Source organism: Pezoporus flaviventris, unplaced genomic scaffold, assembly GCF_033815535.1.
Source record: "Pezoporus flaviventris isolate CSIRO_AGI_PZ_B2104156 unplaced genomic scaffold, CSIRO_AGI_Pfla_v1 ptg000001l, whole genome shotgun sequence".
In the NCBI taxonomy this organism is placed as follows: domain Eukaryota; kingdom Metazoa; phylum Chordata; class Aves; order Psittaciformes; family Psittacidae; genus Pezoporus; species Pezoporus flaviventris.
In genome coordinates, this window is record NW_026892549.1 from 8,782,425 (window position 1) to 8,797,209 (window position 14,785).

General features: G+C 39.7%; 1 protein-coding gene and 1 long non-coding RNA gene across 2 annotated transcripts in view; one reads left to right on the forward strand and one right to left on the reverse strand.

Annotated features, from left to right (window-relative positions):
- DPP10 (dipeptidyl peptidase like 10) overlaps positions 1-14,785 on the reverse strand; it is a 563,373-nt gene that overhangs the window by 543,740 nt on the left and 4,848 nt on the right. The gene's annotated exons all lie outside the window — the stretch shown is intronic.
- Positions 13,008-14,785, forward strand: part of LOC133283121 (uncharacterized) — a 172,703-nt gene continuing 170,925 nt past the window's right edge. The window contains exon 1 of the long non-coding RNA XR_009747758.1: positions 13,008-13,072. This is a non-coding gene — a long non-coding RNA (uncharacterized LOC133283121). The remainder of the gene's footprint in view (positions 13,073-14,785) is intronic.

A 14,785-nucleotide genomic window follows, 5' to 3' on the forward strand; every position in this document is an offset into this window, starting at 1 on the left:
AGGAAGGAAGGAAGGAAGGAAGGAAGGAAGGAAGGAAGGAAGGAAGGAAGGAAGGAAGGAAGGAAGGAAGGAAGGAAGGAAGGAAGGAAGGAAGGAAGGAAGGAAGGAAGGAAGGAAGGAAGGAAGGAAGGAAGGAAGGAAGGAAGGAAGGAAGGAAGGAAGGAAGGAAGGAAGGAAGGAAGGAAGGAAGGAAGGAAGGAAGGAAGGAAGGAAGGAAGGAAGGAAGGAAGGAAGGAAGGAAGGAGAAGGAAGGAAGGAAGGAAGGAAGGAAGGAAGGAAGGAAGGAAGGAAGGAAGGAAGGAAGGAAGGAAGGAAGGAAGGAAGGAAGGAAGGAAGGAAGGAAGGAAGGAAGGAAGGGAAGGAAGGAAGGAAGGAAGGAAGGAAGGAAGGAAGGAAGGAAGGAAGGAAGGAAGGAAGGAAGGAAGGAAGGAAGGAAGGAAGGAAGGAAGGAAGGAAGGAAGGAAGGAAGGAAGGAAGGAAGGAAGGAAGGAAGGAAGGAAGGAAGGAAGGAAGGAAGGAAGGAAGGAAGGAAGGAAGGAAGGAAGGAAGGAAGGAAGGAAGGAAGGAAGGAAGGAAGGAAGGAAGGAAGGAAGGAAGGAAGGAAGGAAGGAAGGAAGGAAGGAAGGAAGGAAGGAAGGAAGGAAGGAAGGAAGGAAGGAAGGAAGGAAGGAAGGAAGGAAGGAAGGAAGGGTCTATTGCCACATTAGAGAGAAGTCTCATAGCAATTTCTGCTGTATGACCTCTTGAGCTGAAGGAGGAGTTTTCATTTCTGAAGATATTTTATTCAGAAACAACAAAAAGCCAAAAACATAAGCCACAGCTCTATACCAGCTTTGATATGACCTCTGTTTTTCAAGCTAATTTAGGCTTCTGTAAGACTGTCTAGAATTAGCACTGCAGAAAATTTAAATAACCCAAGGCATCAAGGAAACATCTTGTGTGTCTCAAAGAAACATCTGATGTAGAAACTATTTTGCTTATGAGCTGGCAAACCTAATTAAAGGATTTAGGATATAGCGACAGATTTGGACACTAACACATATCTAAGAAACAGTCTGGCTTCAAAGTACCACACAGAAGCTTCTATTTATAAATACCTAAGTATTAATAAAAAAAAAATGAGAAAAGCTCCTTCTTTTTATTCCCTAAGAAATTCCTCTGGAACAAACTAGATGATTTCCAGAGGTCCTTTCCACCCCTAACAATTCTGTGATTTTGTGTTTAAATCTAGCAACTTCTTAATTCTTACAGATATGGAGGGATTTGACATAAACACCTGTTTTAGAGAGGCTTCTGAAAAATTCTAGTTTAGCAGCAGATGCTTTGATGTGTAAAACCAGTGGGTCCTTCTCAGAACTTGTGGCTACACCTTCAACTCTGCCCCATTAATATCCCAGACAGCCTTTTCCAGCTGTGTAAGAAACACCCTCAGGGTCCAAGAGTCCATGGCATGGGTCCAGCTTTATCATTCCCTACTCATTCAAACACTGCTTCTAGCATTGCACTTTTAGCTGCAGGTATAAATCCCTTTTCCAACTCTCTCAAAAGACCTATCTTGGGTCCCCTTCCAGCCCAAGGAGATCTCCAGAGGATAGGTAAATCTTATCAGCTGATCTTTACGGAGCTGAATGTCTTGATCACTCATGGGAATTACCCTTCTCCTTAGACACCTCACTAGCTGCCTGTCTCACTCGCTGACAGACCTGGTTGCCCCCACAAATCTAGAGAAGCAAGATCTTCTCTCTTACCCTGTCTTTGCTGGTCCTCCATTTTCACAGTCCCTCTTAATTATAGCAAAAGTGCCTGATCTTCTTTTAACCAATAAAACCTTCATCAAAATGACTGCTGCAGTACCATATGTCTGTTAGGTCACTGATTACTAAAACGTTATTAGATCAGAAACCTAAAGTGAATCTCACAGTAATTAAATAAACTTAGAAGCTGGCATTAGAATTGACATAATCATTGGCAGGCTACTAGTCTTAGTTGTCCAAGAGCCACCTATTCAGATTAAGGAGAAAATCAGTGGGACTTGCCTATAATCACACTAAATCATGAAGTCATCCATTATTTTGTGTGAATTTAATGTGCTCAAACTTTCTAGCCTTTCTGCCACAGTAGAGACCATCTAAGCTTGCCCTCAGTGCAGAAACTGACACTGCAACCACACGTTTTCAAATCAAGTTGTTTTGAAACCAAGTAACAACGGGTAGAAACCCATAGTTAGATGCAGTCCTGTTTCAGCAGCTGACAGTCATCACGTCAGCTGAGCCAGTGTAATGTTCTGTGTGTTCCTACCCAGCCCTGCTTAACTGAGTACACCAGAGGGTAAAAAAGTTGCTCTGAAGCACGTCCCCCTTCCCAGTATGGCTCTGTGTGCTGCTGTGCAGCAAAAAGGCAAAACAAAGCACCTGCAGCCTTGTGAGTGAAACCCAAGAAAAATCCAGACATACTTGAACTTCCCTTTGAAACATGAACTTCTGAGCAGATGCATAACAAAACTGTTATTATCCTGGCTGTTACTTGTTATTTATCAATTACACTTAGCATCTGCAGCAGATTTCAACAATTATTCCAGTTTTACTATTTGATTCCATCCACATTTCAACAGCAAGCTACTACAGCATGCATTATGCATGGTGTATATTCCTCCAGCATGCTCAGTATTCTACAGAGAAATGATGTATCCAATAAGCCCTAGAGTGAGCCTCAAGAAAGTCGTACTATCAAGTTGTCTAGTAAGATCACTTGATGCATGTTGATTACGCTCAACTAAACCAGCTTTCATTTGATCAGGCAACTTGGATCATATCTTGCCTTCAGGGAAAGAAGGACAAAATCTTTGTAAGTTGCCACTAAATATAAAGCTACATTATTAAGAAACATAACTCAAACTCCTTCAGCAGAACCAGAGCAAGACAGATTTTCTAGCTCTATCGCATTACTTGCTGAAAGACGAGCAAATCAATCAAATGTGGTTGGACAGGGAAGATTTTCATTACATGTCTTGCTAAATTGTTTTTAACCCTTACTCTGTTCTTAACACACACAATGAAGATCGTAACTACATCAGTTCATTACTTTGGCAACACAAAATTATTCATACAAGTATTCCTTATTTATAGAATATACTTCCTCCAAATTTTATGTCATTCTGTCTCTTTAGGAAAGGTGAATACAAATAATATAAATCTTGGCTGAAAGACAAGCAAACAGTACTTTTTTTGTTCAAGAAAACTAGGCATCAATGCTAAACATTATTCAATGGGATATTGGTTTGTTAAAAAATGCAAGGCATAAAAAGTACCTAGGTAAATAAAATAGTCTGGATTGCCAAAAACATTATTAGTGAAGGCCAAAAATAAATTAAAGTAAGAAACGAGAAGGAAGTGGTAATTTGAAAGTGGAATGGTTATAAGCAATTCTCGACACAGCAGGAAATGAAAAGTATGTGATCCCAAGGGGCATTTCTTCCAGCTTCTCCCATACACAAATACTGCACTTTCATCACTGCCCAAGCAGAGCTGCTCTTGCTAAGGAATTCAAAGAGGAGGAAACTGAGCTAGGAGCAACTCTTCCCTCATGGGTGCTGTGCCACCAGCAAATGGATGTATCTGGTGATACTGTGGGAAACAGCAACAGGGAGAAATATATTAGCAGCATTATTCTACACCTTGCCTGAGAGCCTACAGCTGATCTGTAGCTCAAGATACCGGAAAATTTGACAGCAAATAATAAATTCCAGCTGAAGATTTAGAAGCCATTCAAGTTCAGACTTTGAAGTGGTTTTAAACACTTTGCCCACCGCTGGTCCTTCCATGTTTAGGTACGATTTGTCTTAGAGGCAGCTGCATTACTTAAATAACATAATTGTATTTTAACGTGAAAATGCAGAATTTACCTATCAAGCGACTCTGCCCTCTTAAAAAAAAAATCAATGGAACTTTAGACGTTTTGTCTTACAAAGGAACAAGACTGGGTTTTGGAGACTGATAATATGAAGATTGTGCAATGCTCCGTCTCTGGGTCACATTATTCAGGCAACTTTTATTGTGAGCAAGAAGGCTGTAAGTCAGATATGCACAGTGTGAGAGGACAAAGTAATTCTTTATTGGGTAATATGCACAATGGACAACTAGGATGAATGAGCAATTATGCTAAGGATTAAACTGCTGTCTACCCTGATGAAACATCTGATGAGTCTCTGCTGACCAGGAAATTCTCATTTGGTGAAAAGGATGGGTTGAAATGGAGGACTCCTTCATTTTGCTGAGTTTCCAATTCTGTCCTTTTTTTAGGGTTTTTACTAACTGTAGTGTCAGTACTTTTTCTCTCAAATATTGTTATATTTCAGCTGGGTATACAAAAGAGATTGAAATCCTCAAGATCTCATCATCTTTAACACTAGTTCTTCAGCAGCCTTGCACAAAATATTTAAGTTTCTTTAGCCTCAAGACCCATCATAAAAGGGAATTAATAGATCTTAATTGTTCATCATGTTGGCATGTGGCAAGAATGCAACCATTACTTTGTGTATTTTTCAAATGTGAATTGTCACCAATGGGAGATTTGAAATATCACAGGCCTGATTCAGGAAAACACATACAAAAAAAATTGAAAAGAAGAACTTTGATTAAATAATGATTGTGGCATTAGATCTGTTATTAAAAAGATAAAAACAGTCTGTTATCTAGTTTTTGTAGATTTTGTATTAATCATAATTAATAATGTAAAATAATATTGAAGTTAGAAGTTATCATTGTAATTTCAGTATTAATACTATCTTTGTTTTCTTAGAAACTTTTTATCATCTTTTTAGAAGTGTCATTTTGAGAAAATAATGAGAATCAGATATCTAGTATTTTCAAGGAAAAAACCCTTACGGAAAACAGTTACGAGTATTTTATCTCTTTTCCTCCCCTTTCTTCTGAAAGCTTCATCAGCTCAGCTTATTACCACTACCTTTGATCTACATGACAGTTCTCCTCTGGAAGCAAGATGAAAAATACAATAAAAACAGAAAAAGTTAGCACAAAATAAGGTATGATCCCACAAGAGACAAATTGTTCCATTTTTTTCCAGGCTACCTCCCATCAGCTGAGAGGAGACAACTCTGCTGCCATTGCTAGTACTTTATAATTTTCACTTTTTTTTCATATAATCACAGAATGGTTTGGGTTGGAAGGGACCTTAAAGGTCACCTAGTTGCCACAAGCAGGTACACCTTCCACTAGAGCAGATTGCTGAAAGCCCCATACAACATGACCTTGAAAACTTCAGAGATGGGGCAGTCACAGGTTCTCTGGGCAACCTCTGCCAGTGTCACACCACCCTCACAGTAAAGAACTTCTTCCTAGTATCAAATCTAAGTCTACCCTCTTTCAGTTTTAAGCTATTCCCCTTGTCCTATCCCTACATGCCCTTGTAAAAAGTTCCTCTCCAGATTTCTTGCAGGCTTCTTAGGTACTTGAAGCTGCTCTAAGGTCTCCCCAGAGCCTTCTCTTCTCCAGGCTGAACAAGCCCAACTCTCTCAGCCTGTCTTTATAGGAGAGGTGCCCCAGCCCTCTAATTATCGGCCTTCCCTGGACTTGCTCCAAGAGGCCCACATCTTTCCTGTGCTGGGAGCTGCAGAGCTGGCCACAGTACTTCAGGTGTACTCTGTGAAGTAAGACTATTTTACAATACAACTCTACCTTACCCACAACTTGAAACTCGCAGCTGACTCTGTTGCTGATGGCAGTTAGCCACTGTTTGGGAGACAAGAACTTTGACGCTTCCATAAACAGTTTTGGCATAAAACCATATATATGACATCTTCAGCCTTAGAGGTAAAGGATTATCAGCTCCAGCCTGGATATTTTCTTGGAAAATGAATCAAAGATAATGATTAAATAAATAAATAAAGGATTGCGTTTTATACATTGAATTGGTATCAGTATTGTATTGGTATAATCATTGTATACAGTGAATTGCTACTCTGCAGGACTGGGCTCACTAATAAAACAAATATCTAGTGACTCTGATTTCTTACTCCGTTATGCATTATGATGGCTCATAATTGATTACTGATGTATACGATCTCAGCATTCTCCTTTTACTGAACATTTTCATATTACAATGCCCAAAAATATTTCCATTATAAGCTTTTAATGGCAGAAATATATTGTATCCATCTTATACAGCCATCATCTGCTATGGATTACTCCATGTCAGAGGAAGTAGTCATTACTGTTCAAGATAGACAACTTTATTAGACAGATAACCAAGAGAATCTACGTAGTACATTGAAAAACTGGCATCCAGCCTTTTCCCTTTTTACATTTGCAATTTGCGTTTATCTTTTCACTCTTCCAATATGCTACTTCTCCAAGACATTTCCTCTAAGATATTTTATTGTTTGTTTACAGTAATTTAGCTACTTCATCAACCATTTAGATGATATATTTACTCAGCTACTTCATCTGGAACATGTTTCCTTTTATGTCTATTAATCTACATTGCACTTTCTGTAGTAGAATTGTAGCTATTCAATAATTTAAACTTTAACATTATGAGACTTTGCCAAACATTCTCAGTATTATTCTGGAGAACTCTTACACTATCACATACTACTTGATATATTCTATACCTGTAGGTATCCAACATTTTAATTTTAAAAGTTAAAATACAAAAGCTAATTGTGTAAGTGTGCATGATCACACAGCTCATCATTAGAAGCCAAATTTTATTAAACTGAAGCCAAAATTTGTGGTAAACTGTAATGTTAGTCATTTCATTCCTTCACTTTATATCTAGAAACTATTAAAGACTTGTCTCTGAGGTTTCAGATACATACTGTCTGTTTTCTCCACAGTAACAATACAGAAGAATAATGAGCACTGCGTTGCTCTTGAAATAATAATTGATCTGAGCATCTTAAGGCAGCTTAAGAATTGTGTTTGTAAATATACTGTACCATAAAAACAAAATTCTTTCCAAAACCGCTGCATCAGTTGCAGGTATCTTTCCAAGATCTTGGAATGCATTTTTTCTGCAATGTGTGCAGCAGACATCAAATTAGAGTACCCAGTACTTTTCAGATCACACTTTAAAATCAAACATAAAAATCTTGAGTCTCAAATGCAGGTTTTGTTTCATTCAAACTCATTCTATTTCCATGGCGTGTAACCCATGTCAGTTTTATTTTGTAGGGCTTTGTACAGAATGTACTCAGAGGGTGACACATGCAGAAAAAAAGTCTGTAAAACTTTCTCAAGCTGAGAAACAAGTTTTTTAAGATCATGCAAAGATGATTTTTTTTTCTTCATCAAAATTTGGTGCTAAATGATTCCAATCTGGAGCTATAAACACATGTTTCAGGAGGAAAGAAGATAGATTTGTTGAAACTTAAAAGCCTTTTCAACTATTCCATGTAAAAATGCAAATATGCTCTATAAAAGCTGTTTTAATTACAGAAATCTTCTTAGGTATGGTGACCCAAATTCTCTATTGGCCCAGCTCTCATGCAGCATCATGAGAGTTACTTCAGCAAGCAATTTTATGCATAACACTCATTCTGAATACTGCCTGAGACTATAAATACACTTATTTTATGCAGCTCTAATCCAGTAGAAAAATTACAGAGCTGTTCAGGGAACACAAGGCCGGGTTGAAACTGCTGAAGCAGGTCGAGAGGAGGGCCACAAGGCTGGAGCACCTCCCATATGAAGACAGGCTGAGAAAGTTGGGGCTGTTCAGCCTGGAGAAGAGAAGGCTGTATGGAGCCCCATAGCAGCCTTTTAATATCTGAAGGGGACCTACAAGGATGCTGGAGAGGATGCTCTTCATTAGGGACTGTAGTGATAGGACAAGGGGTAATGGGTTCAAATGTAAACAGGGGAAGTTCAAGTCATATATAAGGAAGAAGTTCTTTACTGTGAGGGTGGTGAGGCACTGGAACAGGTTGCCCAAAGAAGTGGTGAATGCTCCATCCCTGGCAGTGTTCAATACCAGGTTGGACAGAGCCTTGGGTGACATGGTTTAGTGTGAGGTGTCCCTGCCCATGGCAACGGGGGTGAAACTAGGTGATCTTAAGGTCCTTTCCAACCCAAACCACTCTATGACTCTGTGATTCTAAATGGCATCAGATGTTTGATGGGTTTCTCTAGCGACCTCATGTGACCTCACTTGAGATGCAACTAGTGTCACCAGAGACTTCTAAATACCTGAAGGGGAAGAAGCAACCAGAAAGTCTGGGAAATGCTTAGAGTGGAACAAACACTATTTAAAAAAAAAAATAAATAAACAACCATAAACCAGAAAATCACTAATCTTTCCTTAATTATTTTGTGGATTTGTTTTTTATGAGCTTTTGTTTGCCCTCTGCAAATATTTGAATAATCAAGTTTCAGAGACGTTAATGTTCCCAGCAAACATATTACAGCTGTTGAATTATAAAACTGTGATTTTTTCAAACTCCAGACTAAATCGATACAAAAAAAAATACATACTCATGGAGAGATTTTACTTAAGGCACTGTGGGGAGTTCACAGCTCAAAAATTATCACAGGGAGAGAGTCATGGGTGGCATATATTTGGTCTTTAAATAGACAAATCCTTGGTTGTATTGACTTCCAGAATTCAGATATTATGTGAAAAATTAGTGGAAAATACTTCTCCTGTGCAAACAACATAAAAATATTCACAAAGTCACCAACCCCTTCTTTGTAGCACAAAGGAAAAGAAAGTGAGAGGCCTCAGCTCCCTTCACCGCAGTGCTAGGGTTACTGTAAACTTCAGGGGAGCTGGGTCAGCATGGTAAATCAGGAGAGTCTCCTCCCACCTCCAAAAGAGAAGTAGTTGGAAATACTCAACATAAATCAGAGGATGCAGGATCTCTCCCCAGGTGAACATCATTACCCCCAGAGGTAACAGACCTTGTGCCCCCCCCCCCCAGCTTTCCAGTTTTTTTAGCTCCATTCATTACATAGTAAGTGCTATACAAAAAAAAAAACAAAACCAAAAAAAGGTCATGCAAGTAATTACTGGTATGTGTATAAGTCATAGCACCTTTAGTCAATCATTCCAGCCCTCCTACATACTTTTACAGATTTGGATTAGCAGGAGAGGGGGAGAGAGTATCTTTACAAGCAGCAGAAACTAATACATCCCAGAAGAGGCCAATGCAGGAGCACAGCAGTTTCCTTCCAACATCAAGGAGGAGCAAGGTTAGGACAGAAACTGAGTAAATAGACTGTCACGCTGCTCAGTGCCACACACACTGGATTTGCTTGTACAGGAAAAAACGTGAGTGATGGGAAACGTCAAAAGCATTGTAGGAATGATTCCTTTCAGCACTCAGGAGCTGTGACGGTAATCTCGGAACATGTCCAGACTTATTTATACCAACAGTTTAAAGCGAAAAATAAGAAGTCTCCTCCCTTCCCTAGATTTACCCCAAAAAGCTGAACTAAGCCCAAAGTCTTCTCTGCTGTTCAGAGGACCAGGCTCAGTTCAGGTTTTAGGACACCAGGTTGTGTGTGTGGACACCAGGTTGTGTGTGCTCATGAACAGCCCATCGAGTCAAATGTGGGGGGAACTGCGTGTGCTGATGCTCCCACAATGCATGCAGAGATGGGGACACGGCAAAGCCAAACGCACGACAGCCAGAAAGTAATGCCAGCAACCACCCAAACCCAAGGAGATGGAGGGGCTGGGTGAGGGAATGGATGTGCCATGAGGGAGGGGGGAAACAGACAGATTTTGGCTCTCAGTTATCACGCACAATGAATTATAAAAGCTATTTTTTAACATGATGCTCATGTCTGCAGGTCATCTCTACAGCAAATATGTTTGAGGCATTAATCCCACACAGGCAGACTGATGCAGCTTTCAAGCTGAGTAAGCGTTTAATCCTGTAAAGGAAAGGGTGGGGGAAAGTATTTCTTTCAGATAAATTGCTTAACTGGGAAGTGAGAAACTCTCCTGCCTAAGCAACTGATTGAAAAGTTTATTTCAATATGTAAACCTGATATTCTTCGATAACATCCTGGGAAAACTAAGCCAAAAAAGAGACACTCGCCTTTATATTGCTGAAACCACAACTTTAAATACATAAAAAAGGCTAATAAACAGATATGATTTAAATAAGGTTTCTTTGTGCCTCAGCTGTTGCACTGAATAGTGATCTAGCACCAGGCACACCAAGCTGCCAGATCACTGACTGAACATTTCCCACAACAGCAAGTACCGAGGAAATGGGGTCCCCAGAGGTGCACTCAGCCCTTACCACTGACATCTAATGCTTTTGGAGATCAGCTTTCCTTAAGCTTAATGGAATTTGGTGTATTGAATCACATGGCACCGGAGATCTCAGAGCAAAACTCCAGTACCTTCCCCACTTACCCAGGAGCACGAATGGGGCATTTGGTGTGACTGATGGGCACAGGCATCTGTCTGCACTTTCTCCTTCCCCCATGAAAACCCTTCAGCAGGTCTCATCCACACAGAAAATGTGTGCATCTCACTTAGCCACAGGGTGAGACAAATCTTTATATACCACACCTACAGATGAAAACCAGGGCTCTCTGAAGAACAGCCACAGGACACATTGACAGCCAGGGACCTCCCCTTGGGCAAAGCACAGTTAGTACAGAGAATTAGGATGACGGACAGGGGTCAGGCACAGCACTTGCCCAAGAGTCAGCAGCAGCAGGAGGAATAGGATTACTACCTTAAAGAACAGGCCCACCTTTGAAGATGGGCCATGTTCATGTTTTTAAGGATACAAACATTAAAGCAAATGTTATATTAAGCACCGTTATGTCATAACTTTCTCAAGCTACAGGAAAATAGAAACCTAAATGTTGTCCTTTAATATAATACAATGTTGTCCTTTAATATAATACCATTAATTTTTCTGTGCTTAGCAACCCACTAAGCACCTCTGATGTTCACTACTGTAAATCACAGGAGCTTGCACGCTTTTGATACACAGATAGCTTTAATTGTGATTTCTCCGTAACCGTGTTAACGTAAAAATTCTTAGAAATCATCAGTGGATTACTATACTCAACATCTCTTACTTAGGAAGGTAGCTCAAGTTTTACAAAAATTAGCACGCTTATTATCAGAATATTCACCTTTATAAGTAACATCAGTTAAAACATTACACAGTAAGTTTAAAACAACTTACAATTTTGAAAAGGCTAAGAATTTAACACCTATGTACTGTCATTGACACCCACGGAGCTAAACTATCATTGCATAGGAAGCTAAATGTGGACAAATATTACTGAAATATTATCTTTGTATGCTCCCAAAACATTTTTTTTTAAAAGGGAAAAAATTGTAAAATTATTGTCTTCACTTTTTCAACAAACTCATGGGTTTGGCTTCTTTTTTTTTTTTTTTTTGTTACTGTTTCTATGTTACTACACAAATCAAGGGACCAAATCATAACTAATCAAATGTTTATATCTTTCTAGGTTTCTTCCCCCTATTGCCTAGCCCTTCTAAAAATATGTATATAACATATACACACACACGTAAAGCAAATAAAACTGGGTGTAGAATGCCTATTTAATATGGAAAAATCATCGGTTTCTTCCCCAGCATGATGTTTTTGGACACTATACTATCTTGCTTCTAGGGAGTCATGCTGAGATAACACTGCAAACCCCACCTCTGGCACTGCTCAACAGAAGTAGGATATCTCTGTCTCCTGGTTTCTTTTTAAGGCTCTGACTTTCTGTTACAATTTTAGTGTGACTGGCCAGATCTAGCAATGTAATCTAATCTAACAGCAAATATCCCTAGTAGCAGGGTGTTTTAGCTGAAGCTAGAATACAATACTCCATTCCAATCTTTCTTGAGTTGACAGGTGCCTTTTAACAGCCGGTCACACTTGAGATCCCACCTTCTTGCGACTTGTGTGTCTCTGCCTTCCGCCAACCTGCTGCCACAGCCTTGAGGGTGTCCTTCCACTATCACCTCTGTTTCCTTCTCAACTTTCTGCACAACTTCCATAGGGCTCACCCTCCACATGCTTTTCCCTCAGTAAGGTCACACACAAACTGAACAGCTGCCTCTGGTGTTGTGGAATCACAAACTGGTTCAATTCCAGTCTCCCACTTTCCAAACTAAAATTTCACATTATTTTTCTGATATATCCTCAGGAAAGGGGTCAGCAGCTTAAAACCAGCATCATAAACATTAAGCTTTAAACATCCTTGGACTTGATCCCACTTACCTTGAGGCCCCCGGATGGCACCAGCATCCTCCCTCTTTCCAGCACTCCTAATGTTGGGATGAGCCCCATTAGATGCTCACAGCACCTGCCCACCATTGACCTTGTTAGGTGGTGCTGCCTCTGCCATCAACACTGAGAAAGTAGCACTTTAAAGCACAATTCCTTTAAACTATTTTACTGTTTATATTTACTATGAAATGAATCACACCCTCATCTGCAGCAGTTGTGTTAACTTCACAGCTCAGGATTGTGAAGTCTGTGAACACCAGAGGATCTGCCAACAGGGCTGGCCCAGCCCAGTCAGGTAATTCGTTCGCTCACTTCCCCCCCTTTCTTGCCCTCCCCCTGCTCTCGGAGGGATGGAGAGGAGAATCAAAAGAATGCAACTTCCACGGGTTGAGATAAGAACAGTTTAGTAACTAAGGTATAACACAAATCACTACTGCTACCACCAATGATAATAATGATAAAGGAAATAACAAGGGAAGAGAATACAACACCTCACCACCCGCTGACCGATAACTCGCCCCCCAAGCCCGACCAAGCTCCGACCGATACCTCCTCCAACCCTGCAGTCTCCCAGCCCTTCCGGCTAACTCCCAGTTACATCCTGGGCATGACGTGCTGTGGTATGGAATACCTCTTTGGTCCGTTTGGGTCAGGTGTCCTGTCTCTGCTTCCTCCTGGCTTCCCCTCCTCCCTGGCAGAGCATGAGGCTCACAAAGTCCTTGGCCAAACCAAAACATCGCTATCAGCTCTGTTCCCGAGCTGAAAGTCAAAACACAGCACTGCACCAGCTACCAAGAAGGAGAAAAATGACTGCTACTGCTGAACCCAGGACAAGTCTTTAGTCTGATTCTAGGTACTGCTTTCCCTTAGGTACCTTGGGTTGGCATATATTGCTGTGAATTGCTCTTAACTCCATTCACAGTGTGATGAACCTGCATGTCTAATTCTCTTTCTTTGAAATTAAAAGTCACTGAGGCATTCTGACACTATTAGGTGCCTCACTTTTAAGAATCATAGAAGTTAATTTTGCCTAAAATGATTCTTTGCTTCTGCCACATACTGCAGGTAACATTGGTGTTGTCAACACATGAGAAGTCAGACACCAACCCAAAAACCTGATAAATGATTAACAGAGCACAATCACTAACCTGATGTTACATGATTTAACATTTCTAATTCAAGTTGAGGACCTCAGATAAAAATCTGAAAACATGAAAAACATGAAAGGTCCTAAAAAAATTCCAAAACCATGTTCAGGTGATAAACAGCATGCAGGTCTTACCATGCTAAGTGTAAGAACGAAATACTGACCAAAATAAGCACAACAGTACCTTTACATGTTTAGTAAAATAGTTTTGTATTAAAGAATGAGAAAGATTAAATTCCTCATGATGTGCTATCCTTTCAAGAAAGTGTCATCTAACATTCACAGACCCATCTCGTAAGTGCCTTCAAAGAGAATCAAACTTAATGCCCTATTTCTTAAAGTAATGATTTGCAGTAGGAAATTTTTTATATGATTACAATCTAGGAAAGTATTAACCTATTATGAAATATAATTTATCATTATGTTCATGTATATTTGTGTACATTAGTTTTAAAGTGACAGCCTTTTGAATTACTAGCATTGTCATTAAATTGGAAGCTATAAATTGTATATGTATTATATGTGTTGATGTGCAAAGCTATATATATTATATATATGAAATCTATGCCACGGAATCAGGCTATATATACTTAAACATATCCAACTTTTACATGTTTTACTAATTGCTTTTAAGTTCTATGAAAATTAAGGGAATTAAGTATGGAAAGCATATTAACGATGAGTACAGGCAAAGAAAGGCCAACAAACATAACACAGCAGTGAGTTCACAGCAGACAATGGAACTGAATTCCCCTTCAAGGAAATGTCTCGACTGCTTCCAACCCTGCTGAGCACTGTCACATCTACGCTGACACTGGGGTGCTCCTTACAGCATGAACTTGGGGTTAGATACCTTCTCTTTCCTCTTTCCTCTTCCCTCTTCCCTCTCATTTTTATTTTTTTAATAGTACTATGGGAGATTTTTCCGTAGTTCTAATTTTGTTCCAACGGTACCAATTGAAAGTCACTGAAACAAACTACTTGTGATGCTACCTCTGGCACAGAGCAATTGTTTCTTCATAGACTGGAAGGGGAAAATAGAAGTATTTAAAATGTTTGGGTTTTTTTTTCTTATTCCTGCATCTTTTTATTTGTAACTGTGCATCTTCTTATGATAGAGGAAGGGTTATTTTTAAAAGAAAAAGGCACTGGTTATTCTCTGGTTGTACAGATGTTGGCAAGCAGACAGAAAAAATATAGAACAGTAATAAGTGGAAATGAGAAGATTTACAAGTTGTGATTAGTTCTTCAAATTTCCATCTAGAGACCTCCAGCTTGTTTTCCCCGTACATACACCCGTGTCATCATGGATGTCTTTTTGGTTTGCAAAACATTGGTCCCTACACACTTTCAGACAGAGTATCAATAACAGGATAAACACAAGGGCATTGTACATCTGC